This window comes from Rhipicephalus sanguineus, chromosome 1 (assembly GCF_013339695.2).
Source record: "Rhipicephalus sanguineus isolate Rsan-2018 chromosome 1, BIME_Rsan_1.4, whole genome shotgun sequence".
Taxonomy (NCBI): Eukaryota; Metazoa; Arthropoda; class Arachnida; order Ixodida; family Ixodidae; genus Rhipicephalus; species Rhipicephalus sanguineus.
In genome coordinates this window covers 30,305,541-30,317,995 of record NC_051176.1, presented here as the reverse complement: position 1 = coordinate 30,317,995, position 12,455 = coordinate 30,305,541, and the positions used below count along the sequence as shown (strand labels likewise).

At 42.4% G+C, this 12,455-nt stretch overlaps 1 long non-coding RNA gene across 1 annotated transcript; it reads right to left on the bottom strand.

Annotated features, from left to right (window-relative positions):
* Window positions 1–1,094: 1,094 nt before the first annotated feature.
* On the bottom strand, window positions 1,095–12,057 carry LOC119390108 (uncharacterized). The gene is made up of 2 exons (XR_005183224.2): window positions 11,758–12,057; window positions 1,095–2,735 (listed from the first exon to the last, which is right to left on the bottom strand). It is a non-coding gene; the product is annotated as an uncharacterized LOC119390108 (long non-coding RNA).
* Window positions 12,058–12,455: the final 398 nt, after the last annotated feature.

Sequence of the window (12,455 nt, the reverse complement as noted above, 5' to 3'; positions counted from 1 at the left end):
ACATGGGGCAGTCACGTGCCCTTGTTCTTCTCAATTTACTGTTTGCTACTTGTCCTCATAAGTTGCTCAATACGTTTCTTTTCAGCCCTGTAGAACTTACTTATTCTTTTGTGTGAACAAAACTCTACTTAGCATGCCACTTAAAGTGGAAGCACATGCATGAGCCAGCTTATTTTTCCATTAGGCCCAGGCTTTGTCTTTTTAGGTGTTCATATTTATGTCCACTCTTGAGCTATTTAAATTGCTTAGACTTCTGCTGCACCTGAAAGGCATCTTCGGTAGGTACCAAGAAATAAAGCATTGCAATTCATTTATTTGAAAGTGAACTTATGTGCTTGTGACGAGTGGAGTGTGTGAGTATGTGATTAATGCTGCAAATGTGAATGCTACAGGATTATGCAGCAGAAATAGGCACAAGGAGACATCTATAAATATCATCTGTAAAAGAGGTGCAACGTGAACAAGCGTCTCTTGTATCTTCATTGTGGCATCCGTGACTGCGCATCATTGCCGCAGGTAAAATAGTGCAGACCACGCATCAACAGTGCTGCTGTTGCAGATGACACGACATCACCGTGTTCACTCAGCGTCACGAGAAGCAGTGCGGCTGCAGCCGCTATTTTTTTTGCCAAAAAAATGCTTTTCGTATTCACTTTTGAGAACTCTTACATCGGTTTCCCAATTCAGCAGGGACCAAACTGTGATTGTACACCCCAAAGTAATTTTTTTTCCAAGTGCTTCAGCTTTCCTTTAAGCAAAGTTTGAGGATGTGTAAGCACTGCATAGAAGCATTGCAAAGCTTTAAAATTTATTGCACAACTACAAATAAGCTACAACGCAATGACACAAACTGCATATCAATCTTTATAATTAGACATAAAAACATTCGAACTAGACATCCAAACATACACAAAATGCAATAAATATTTAAAACACTAGCGCAATCACATGAAAAGAATGCACCCTGCAAATGCCCTTGAACATGAATACAAAGTGGATTTTGTTTGTTGTTTTGCTCATGATAGGTGAGAGAGCGTGACAAGCTTTTGGAACAAGACCTTGGTTTTGTGAATGGAACAATTTGGTGCAGGTGATTTTTTTTTTCAGGGTGCAAACTTTTATTTTGGAGCAGAGGACTAATCATGGTGTGGGTGATTGAAACAAGGTACATGAAATCTGCTCTAGCTCCTCCATTTACACTAAGTTCTGAACTTGTACGCACTTCTGAGGGCATAGGTGACTTTCATATTCTGCTTTCTGGTGTTTACAAGACACATTGGAATACTGCAAATCTAGCTCCCGTAAAGCTGCCCATATTTGTCTGCACGCCATACAGATTTTTATAATTGGCTTTTTGTAAAAGTTGTTAGTAAGACAATGAGTACAAGAAATGTCAAAAATTTTTTGTGTGCTTATTTGAGTACTAAAAAATAAACCAATAGCTTTACAGCACAGAACGGGCCCTTGTGAATATGCTTATGCAAAAATTGTGACGAACTTATGTCTAATTCATTAATTAATTTTGGGATGACAATGAGAGAGTATCAAGTGTTGTAACTCAACAACTACAACAGATAGCTCAAAACCGACTTCAGTTATGATATCAGCACAACATATCACATCTGCATGCCAAATTTCATCACTTTATCTCCATAAATAACCAAGATAGTTTTCATTGCCACGTCCCCCCTTAAGTCATGTCTCACTGTACGATTACGAGACTTTGTCAACTATTCCATGCACTGCAGTGGACTGTGGGATTTGGCAAAGAAAGCATGGTGTACCAGCAGCCAAGTACCTCAGTTCTATTTCTTGACCGCAGCAACAGGTCGTGTTTGAGAACTTGTCGAAGTTAAACACAAAGCCTCCCATTACTGCAAATTTCATGGAGCACTTGATTTCGTACACAAGGGACCAATTATTACACCCTGTATTTTATTAATCACGCATGAACCACAACAGCCTCTTTATTAAGCACAACAGCAGGCACTTAACCATGCAGTGAAAGCCTAGATTCTGGATTGTAAACACAATGCATGGAAGATTTACACAGCTTGTGTTTACTGTACTGTAACTAAAGTGCCGTAAAGAAACTCGGCACTTTCCATAGAAAAACGAAGAGCAGCAACTTCATTTCATCTTCTGGGCTATTATTCTATAGGGAGATAAAGGCTAAGTAAACGCAGGAAGGTTAACCAGAAAATAAATATCCGGTTTGCTACCATGCACTAGGAAAGAGGTAAGGGGGTGTTCTAAGCAAATGTGCATGTATTTGTGCATAAATCGATTTTGTTAAACATGCGGTACAACTGCTGCAGCTTAGAGACAAATATTTCCATTACAAAATGTGTGCTGAGTAACTGCTTCAGAAGGTTGTTATGCTGCTCCAAAGTGATGTTTCAGCAGCTCCAGATGCTTGTTATTTTACACTTAGAATTAAGTTACAGCTGGTCCTGTTTTCTGTGTGCTTCCTTGTTAATTATTAACAGTTTTGAATAATTCATTAAGGCTATTGTATATGTTATTTTTTTGCTTACCATAGTACTGACATCCTGTTTTTTTTTTTCCCTTTCAGACAGTAGCTGCCTTGGCCTCTATAGATGTCGGCAACATATTTTCCTAAACATGCATAACAGGTGCAAATCATTCCTCCGGACACCGCGCGTTGATTGTTCCAGATACAGGGATATTGCACAGAAATGCCTCTGATGAAATTTCACGCTCCTTTGAAGACACTGGAATATTGCAAGTTAATAAAGTCATCAAGTCTGTAAACTGCAAAAGCTTACATCATGAGTATGCAAATTCACTCTCCTGGCAAAAACACTTAAGGTATTTTTAAGTGTTTGCCTGAATGTGGTTAGCCAATCAAGTAAACAGTTGTAAAGGGGCCCTGCAACACTTTTGAGCACGGTTAGAAAATGCTGCCGATCGATATTCGAGGCACCCAAGAACATGTGAGCCAAACAATATAGCACAGCATGCGGCCCGGAGTTTACAATTAATTTTCAAGGGCAGCTAGAAATCGCTTACTCTTCCCTCGACAAATGATGCCATAATCCAAGATGATCATGTCATAAACATAAAGTCCACGGCCATTGGCTGATTTAAGCATTGTGAGCTGCATAGTTATCGTGGCCGCCGCAACGTGGTCACGCTGCACGCTCGTGATTATAATGAAAGTAAGGCAAGTGTTCAAAGAAAGAAAAATACTCAAGGTCACGCACACTGAAAAACTGACGTAGCTTCTTGCCCCCTTATCATCCCCCTTTGCAAAGCTTTCAGCACACTTGCTGGTACAAAAGGAGAAAGAAAGCACGTGACAAATCCCTGTAACTGCACTCGTACATGATAGATTCTAAAATTTTGTGGAAGCTGATTCATGAGACATTACCTCCATTAAGGAAGTCATTCAACAATTACTTTAAGAAGTGTTGCAGGGCCCCTTTAAGGAGACCGCGGAACCTCCAGAAAAGCTGCTATGCTGTTTAAAGAAAACAATCCTAAACAATCAAAACAGAAAAATAGAAATGAACATTTATAAACAAAAAACAAAAGGACATCACGCCTCAAATTTTTGCTCTAACACTGCTTTCTCGTCATGAATGTGCAGAAACGATGGTCTCCTTTCGATAATACTGCGAGGCATATAGGAATATGCAGACAGCAGCAAAAGGCAGTCTTGTGTGCACCTTGGTTGTGCCCCATCTTATATACACCACAGTATTATTCAGAGATGCCACACCAACGAGCCTGTATGAAAGAATGACCTCCCCTGTGCAAGTGGATGCCAATCACCATGACACTTGTCAACATCTTTGCTTCCTTACAAAGTAATTATGTGGAACAATAAATATCCAGGAATACTCAAACATTGTACACCTGATGTTATGATGTTCTGGAGTTGCAAATTGGATAAGATATTTAGTACCTCTGTTAAAATGCTCGTCAAACTTGTTAGCTTGTTGCTATAAGTGATGAAGACAAGTTCGAAACTTACCACCAGTTTGTCCTTACTGGCTATATTATTATGCTGTTATTGTTATAGCTCCAAAGGAGCTGTGAAAAATTTTGTTGGTGGCTGGCATACCTGTTGCTGTTGCTGACATACGGGTTTTATGGCTCTTTCAAAGCCATAATAATGTAGGAATATAGCCAATAAGGACAAACTGCTGGTGAAATGTCCCCTCGAACTGCCTGTGGAACATTTACTCCCTTTATGAGGAGAAAAGCTTAGGGGGAAATCGCAAGTTGGTGAGTTGAAGCGGTCGATAATCTTGCATAGGGTCAGATCATGGCACTGTTCAGCAGCAATGTCGACGAGTTCAGATATGGCAAGCACGTATAAACTAGTATCACTCAGTGCCGTTTCTGGTAGGTCTACGGTGTACCAGAAAAGGCAGTCGGAATATCGACGCAAGCGACCAGACTTGCAGATTGTGTATGAGTACTCATGAAGTCATAAAGCCCCATGCCCAAGGTGACCAGGAGGATGTTTGAAGAGAGGCAGAGATGTTTATGTTGTGTTTTTCTGCACTGTGTATTTGTCTACAGTTCATGCTTCTCGTATATCATGGATCCATGTTAAGTCGCCTAATTCCTGTTTTATTGCCAGGAGAGGCCATGTTGAACGGTCTGCTGCACAGATAAGGACTAAATTTCGCTACACTCCAAACATGAGACAGGCGCTCGCTCTCTGAGATGGAAGAATTCCACCCAGCTGCGAATAGAAGGCAGCTGGCAAGAACATGATCGTGACCATGTTGACATTAAGCGAGAACGACATCTATGCTAGGAACACTGGCATCAGTACAGACTTCATTTGGGGCACAATCATCAAAACGAGCTAGTGCGAGTGATGAAGCAGTACTGCAATGAGCTGCGAAAATGTTTGGCCAGGACCCCAAGAGAAGTGCAGCAATTACAGCACAGTTACTAAGGATCCAAAACAAAAGCAGGTAAGAAAACATTTTGGAGGAAGAAAAGAAGGAATCTACTTGTAGCACTTCAAGATTTATGCACTTCGTTTCATATAGCAGAAAACATTACAGCTGTAGCTGTCCTAGAGCTTGGGAAATTTTGCCTCAAACAAGCAAGGTCAGTAAAGGCTTTCTTTCATTTTAGGAAATGCAAGAAAGCAGATAAAGCTCGTTTTGGACCACACCTAAGACAAGATATGGAAATGTTTTTGTTAGATGTTTAGTAACCACAAGGAAAACAATCTGCATGCCTACTGCTGCAGCATACATCTTCAGCAGCAGCATGGCATGAAAGGTCCCATTTTTTGGCTTTCTTTCAGTCGAAATATAGCTTGTCTTGACATAAATTGCTGTTGGGAGGGGGGTAGGGGCACATATCAATCCAAGGTGTAAGAAACTTGGTAAGCACTTGCAGCAATGCCTGTATGTTACAAAAATACTATTTTCAGAAAATCAATTTTTTTCGATGACCTTTAACTTGTCCCCGTTAAAGTAAATGAGGGCAAAGGAGCAGTACACCTTCCATGTGGAACACATTGCAGTGTCCCTATTTGTGTATAGCTATGCGCTGGCAACCACGGCTGGGCAAAGATACTTTGAAATTGTGTCGCGATACGAGGCAAGAAGTATTTGAGATACAGATACAAGATACTGCAACACCGATTGTATCTGATACGATACATTCCAATTGTATCTTAAGATACTTCGATACATTCTCAAATTTGTTAATATATATCCATATAATGCAGCATTAAACGCCTATGCACATAAATTTTCGCTTTAAAATTTATTAACTGCGACCAATTGTGTTTCTTTGAATGAAAACTCTGTTAGTATCTCAAAAGTTTTGCACTCCTTGTTCAACGTATTATATCTGTTTCATTCCGAAACAACTCATTGGCATTGTTTTAGCTGCTTAACATGACAGCTCTTTATACATTTCGCTAATAGCGGTTCTTGCTTATAGCTTTTGTATTGATAGGGGCTAGTCGCTGCTCTGCTTGCTGAACACCAAGCGGGTTGTCAACTAATCATATGAACTTCAATAAGAAGCCTCCGCACGATGGTACAAATACCGCTGTGCAGTTCTACCTTGCCAGTAAACATATTACGGTTTTCGCAATTACGGATCACCGGACAGGTGTACGTCACCAAGAACATGTGTGGCGTTTTTTTTCGAAATGGGCTAAATCCAGAAACCGAAACTAGCTCAAATATTGCTCCATTGGCAAGTACATTCTCTCAACTTTCCTCTAAAAGAGAGATCGGAACGAAATGAGTCAAATACCAACAGCTATGTGTGCTCACAGATCCCGTTTCAAAACGAAATTGAGCCAGATCCATGCGCTGTATGGATCGAAATGAGTCAAATCCATTATGCCGATAGTAGAGCGCTTCGGCGATCACGTGATTCGGCGAACGTGGAAGCCTCCGTGTGATTTCTTGCCTAGCCTGACTACTCTGCCTGTTTTCTGGGTGTGTGTGCAAGTTTTTTTTTTTTTTTCCCTTTCGGAGCTGGATTATCATGGATTCTGATGGAAGTGAAGAGATCGGCAAGAGATCGGTCCCGAGACGTCGACTGCATCGTGAACAGAAGCAATGTCGACGCCGACGAAGCAAGAATGTGCCAGTGCCCGAATTTCAATAAAGTGTTTTCAAGAATACCGCATTGAATTCCATGTCTCAATTCGAAATGAGCCAAATCCAAAGTTATCATGCTAATAATGGTGAAATCCGCTGCATATTCTTTAATTGATTGTGGCCGGAAACTTCCCCTAGCCGACATGTAAAACATATCATAGAATAGCTTTGACAGCGTTGTATTTAGTTTGCATAGCAAATTTTTGCCGTTTTCTCAAATTCTCTTTGGATGGATTTGACCCATTTCGAAAAAAAACGCCTCATGTGCAGCCCAGAAACTATTCAGACGTATTGTAGATTTGCACAAAGCGCTGCAGGACACCGCCGCTATTCACATTATTGCCACTTATAGATCCGATTAGCTGGTGATTAGCAACAGTAAAAGAATTTTGGGAAGCCTAAACAACGAAAACAAACATATATAAGTAAAATAGAAAAGTGGCTCCATATCAAACACAGCAAATAAAAATGGAAACACGATACAGGAAGCACGCCCAAGAGCAAATAATAATCGTTGCGTTTTACGTCAAGAAACCACGATATGATTATGAAAGACGCTGTATGGAGGGTTCCAGAAATTTTGACCACCTGGGGTTCTAAAACCTACATATAAGCACAAGGGCCTCTACTATTTTCCCTCCATCGAAATCCAGCTACCGCGACCTTTGGGCCAGCAGTCAAGCGCCATAAGCACTGGACCACCGCGGCGGGTAACCCTTAATAGCTACAATTGAATTCAGTGCCTATGTAAAATAGAGTAAAACGGCTCGTTGGGACGCTCATGACAAAAACGGACCATTTGGTATAACAGCGTTTCTCGAATATCTTTGCGAAAGTATTTAAGATGGCACCTAATAATTTACGTTATTATAATGCAAACTCAATTTGCTATTTTCTTTGCAGTAAGCAGAATTATCGTTACTGTATACTCCAGGTGTGCCCAGATTATTATATATTTGTTCTCAATATCACCTTTACATAGCAGTAAATTCAAGTACAATATAAGTATGTAAACTTATATTCCACTTGAAGAAGAACAGCAGCAGAAATGATGCAGACAGTTAAAACTAGGAATAAAGCAGAGAGCTTACCTTGGCAGCACGTTAAAGGCATATTGCAGTAAACAGACCGGCAGAAAAGAAAACAATATAGAGACATAGATAATGTACGAGATGGAAAAGAAGGACAGCTAAGAAAGAACTTCTGCTGACAATTAAATTATGATTTTAAAAACTCTTTGGATAAAAGAAAGACAGACGTACGCCAATACAGCGCCTGTTAGGTGAATGCTTGTTCTGTTAAATCCAGCAGCGATACCGTTGGTGCTATAGCTGTTAGAATCTTATTTGCATATAAGTCCAATTCATTGCATGTAATGCAAACTTACATTCACGAGATGCTTCAAATCGCCGATGTGTGAAAGCCACAAGAGGCAAAGCAACCCGCCATTGTTGCATTCTTCAGGCTTCGTAACGAAGCACCACACAAAAGGAACTTCAATAAGGACTTTACAGCGGCATCAACTTGTGTGCAAAAGACCCCGCACGCATTGTAGTGTGCAGCAGTGGAGAGTGGCTAAGTGCCAAGCGTCATGGCACTGACAAAACTAAAGAAATAAACGATTAAACAAAAATTCAGCTGGGCGCAGACGTTCGTGCTCTTGTCTGTCGAGACGACGCGAGCGCCACCTCATAGCTCTGCTCAACCAATATATAGGGACGCTCAGAGCTTATTGCCTATCCTTGCTGGAAAACTCTTGCGGAAAGATAATATAATGTCACTGCCTTTAGTTTTATTCTGGTGACTTAGTGGCAGCAGTATTATTCTGGTGACTTAGTGGCAGCAGTATCAGCTTGAGAAGCGGATATCGGCCAACGTTTATCGCTTCGCACGGTGGTGGTGCGATCACAGTATCTTGATACACGATACATTCTTCAATGTATTGGAAATACAGATACAGATACTTGTTTTGCGAGACGTATCACGATACAGATACAAGATACCCAAAGAGTATCTAAGATAGTAGTATAGATCCAAGATAGTAGATAGCAGTATCGAAGATACATGCATCTTCGATACTGCCCAGCACTGCTGGCAACGACGTCAGTGAAGACAACCGATCCACTAGAGAGGCACAGCACGAAAGAGTGAGAAAGAAGACGTTCCCTTCGAGTATGACATACCATACTTCTGCTTTTCGCAATAAAGCTCCTGTGCTTTATAAACTGCGACAATATCGTAGGCTCAAGAAACACTGGTGCAGATTGTATGAGTAGGCTGCAGATGTAGGCACTGCCCATAACAAACAATATACCTGTCAGACTGCTTAGACTTCAATGGTCAGACTTTATATCTTCCTACAACAATTTGCATACATGTGTTTCTCGTAAGTTTTTTGTTCCACACACTTCGGACAGTCTATTGTTTAAACTCTCAAAAGGGGGAATTTGTCATGTGGTATGCGGTGTTTGTGGTGTTGTGCGATGCATTGACGGAGATCACAAAACAGCGGAAATGATGAAATCATGAATTTGACCAATAGTAAACTGACGTGAAGAGAAGAGAGGATAAAAAGAAAGTGCAAGCTATGAGAAAGGAACTGAAGGAAGCAGTTGCAGGTCGCAAAAGCTTGTCGGGTCCTGGTCCTGAAGCCTATCCGCTGCCTAGTTAAACCACTCGCCTGGCTCCCTTTTGCTTGGCACTAATGTAGCGAGCTCCAGTTCGCTGCACATAAATCTGGGACGTACTCCAGACCTGAGCCTTCTGTTGGCTGTCTGGAACTTGTTTGTGCCACTACTACCCTCCCGTCAGTCCATGTCAAGTTCATACCGTCAGTGCGAGGCACAACCCAACGACCCATCGACACCACACTGCCAGCCAAATGCGAACCATCACAAATAATAATAATAATAATAATAATAATTTATTTGCCATCTTTGTAATATACAGATGGGGGGATCGTAGAAAAAAAAGCTGTCCCCGGACAGCTTGACTAGCCTACAACCCTATGTATTTGGGCTGACTGGATTACGTGTCTAATCTAGTCAAACTTGATTCATTGAATAACGTATGCCCTGTGTAATCCTTACAACACATATAAGGTGGTCACTTGCATGTCATTCTTCTTTGTATTAAAATAGTAATTCGATATGCAAACGATGCAGCTACTGTAATTTCACAAACCTTGCCTCACTTACCAACAGCATACGACAACAAGACGGCCATCTCTCTGTGGCCAAAATGACATTTTAAACAGTTCTGCTGAATACCAGCGTTGTGAGAAATCTGTAGAGTGGATGTTGTGGACTAGATGACTTGTGAACATAGGTGAAGAACAGCGTCAAGGCAGCAAAGGCAAGTTGACCACATGAAACCACGAATTGGGGAGTCCATCATTCATTCAAATGCTGGCACTTTAGAACCACCAGGTGTTGTCCCTTTTTTCATACAAGAACCACACAGGTGGCCCAAGAACTCACTGATGGTTCAGTTATGCCCTTGGCCAACGTTTTGTCACCGTTCATTCGAATGACACAGTGGTCTCACGAATCTGGACAAACTGTTTGACATGGAGGCTCTTCACTTCTTTAAAGCATCGACACTCTCTTTTTATGTCGTCAATGGTCAAACAGTCCTTGTGCATGAGTAAATTAAAGTCATAGACGATGCCTTTCAGCATGTGGTTCACTTTCTAGGCTTCGGACATTTCGTTGTCCATTCACCAATATAAAGCTTATATGCAGCCCCAAATGGCAAATTCCTCCTCATGTGTTTAGAACCACACCCAGGCCATTCCATTCAGGCAGTACATCATGTTAGCCATTATACTAGTTTGGTGACACCTGTCAGTCTTGCTGGCTCAGTTGTACTCAGCCAGCCAATCTTTCACATGCATATTATCGGTACTGCAGGAAGTGCCAGGATCTCAGAGTTCAGTCAGGACAATCTGGTGTGGTTGAGCTGTAAAAGGTCCAGTGGGCCTTTTAGCTGACATGATAAAATGGCCCATAATATGTCAGCCGTGAAGTTTTATGATGTGCTTTGGATGTGCCGAGGTCCACCACCAAAGCTGTTGCAGGGAGATGTCAGAAAGTAGTTAGCTTGTATTAGCGCGGTACATACGAGAAGTAGACACAACACACAAAAGAAGACACAGGTAGGCGCCCACCTGTCTCTTCTTTGTGTGTCGTGTCTACTTCTCGTGTGTACCGCACGAGAAGCTGAGTTCATGGATAACCAACTCGCCCGAACTACAACACTTCAGAAAGTAGGTTGATTTAGAATGTTTACACGAGGACAGTGAAGAAAGCCAAAACAAAAATGACGATCCAGGCAACAGCTTTTCCTCTCCGTCCTCAATGTAAGCTGCTCATAACAATGTTCATAACGTTTCTACTAAATGGATTTGTCAACATTTCTACTAAACGGACGACGAATGCGCTGCACCTGACAATTCCGTGATTTGCAATGGTGCTAGTGATAGTGAATCAAGAGTGACTTCATAATAAAAATAATGTCTGGGGTTTTACACAACAAACGCACGATATGGTTATGAAGCACGCCGTAGTGAAAGGCGCCGGATATTTGGACGAGCTGGGGTTCTTTAACGTGCGCCTAAAATTAAGTATACGAGCCCCTACCAGTTCATCTCTATCAAAATGCGACCGCCGAGTTCGAAAAAAAAAAAAAGGCACTTCAAGCTTTTCAACAAACACTCCTCTTGAAAGCGTGTAGCAACTATGTTCCACCACCATAATGACATTAACAATCATACTAAGCACCGCAACGTAGAAGCTTACTAGCAAGTGCTTGGAACGGTGGATGCGCCTCCAATGCTTTACTGAGCACAGACATCTTGCATAAATTTCTATGCAGTGCACGTACCAGTTGCAACTCCAAGTTGGACGCGTTCGCCTAGCGTCATCAAAATCACTACGGATTTATGCGTACAACGCGGTCACAATAAGTGCTACTCTAAATGTTTCGGCGTGGTCCATGGCCATGAAATTTGACTGACTCCACTGAATTGGCACCGCGCCCAAGTCGGACACCGCGTTGCGAGTTTCATATTGTTAATTTCCACGTAACAATATGCCAGCACTGCACACAAAGTAATGAGAAATAGCACGGCACTCACCTCGACCGCGCTACTAACTCACGCTGTGCAAGCAGATGGCAAGCAGCGACCGCCTGCAAACAAACTTCACCTCTAGAAGAGCCAAAGGGCCTGACAATCGCGCTGACAATAGACGAAAGCTACGTAGAAGGAACCGCGCTTGTGTTGTCCCGTGTCGTTCCTTCTACGTAGAGAGAGAGAGAGAGAAAGAGAGAAGCAACTTTACTATCCTTCTACGTAGCTTTCGTCTATTATCAGCGCGATAAAGTGTACACTATAAACTTCATCTCACGAAACCGTTTGAAGCCATACGAGTGGCGGCGTGGTCTGAGGCACTAGGCAGGGACGAACGGACCAAACATCGTCATCCTCAGACGTACCTAGGCGAAAACATACCCAGTCCCCAGACGTCCCGAGATTACACGAGCATGCGCAGAACGAACGGCACTCGTTGGCAACATTGACGGTTCCGCCTACTGTTGAAGGTCTCGTCCGGTCCCTAGAATATACTGGCTAGTCTGCCGTCTCCGCTCTCCGCCGCGTCCTCTCGGGGATGCCTGCGGCGGTGGCGCTGCGCGCAATCGGAGTTCCTTGAGCAGACGCCCCGCCCGCGACCTCTCGCTTACGGGGGGGCTGGCGGAGCCGTCTACAACCGCGCTCTCGCGTTTGCTTACCTTTTCACGTCGAAGGCCTGCGGTGTATGCTTTTATTACAGAACG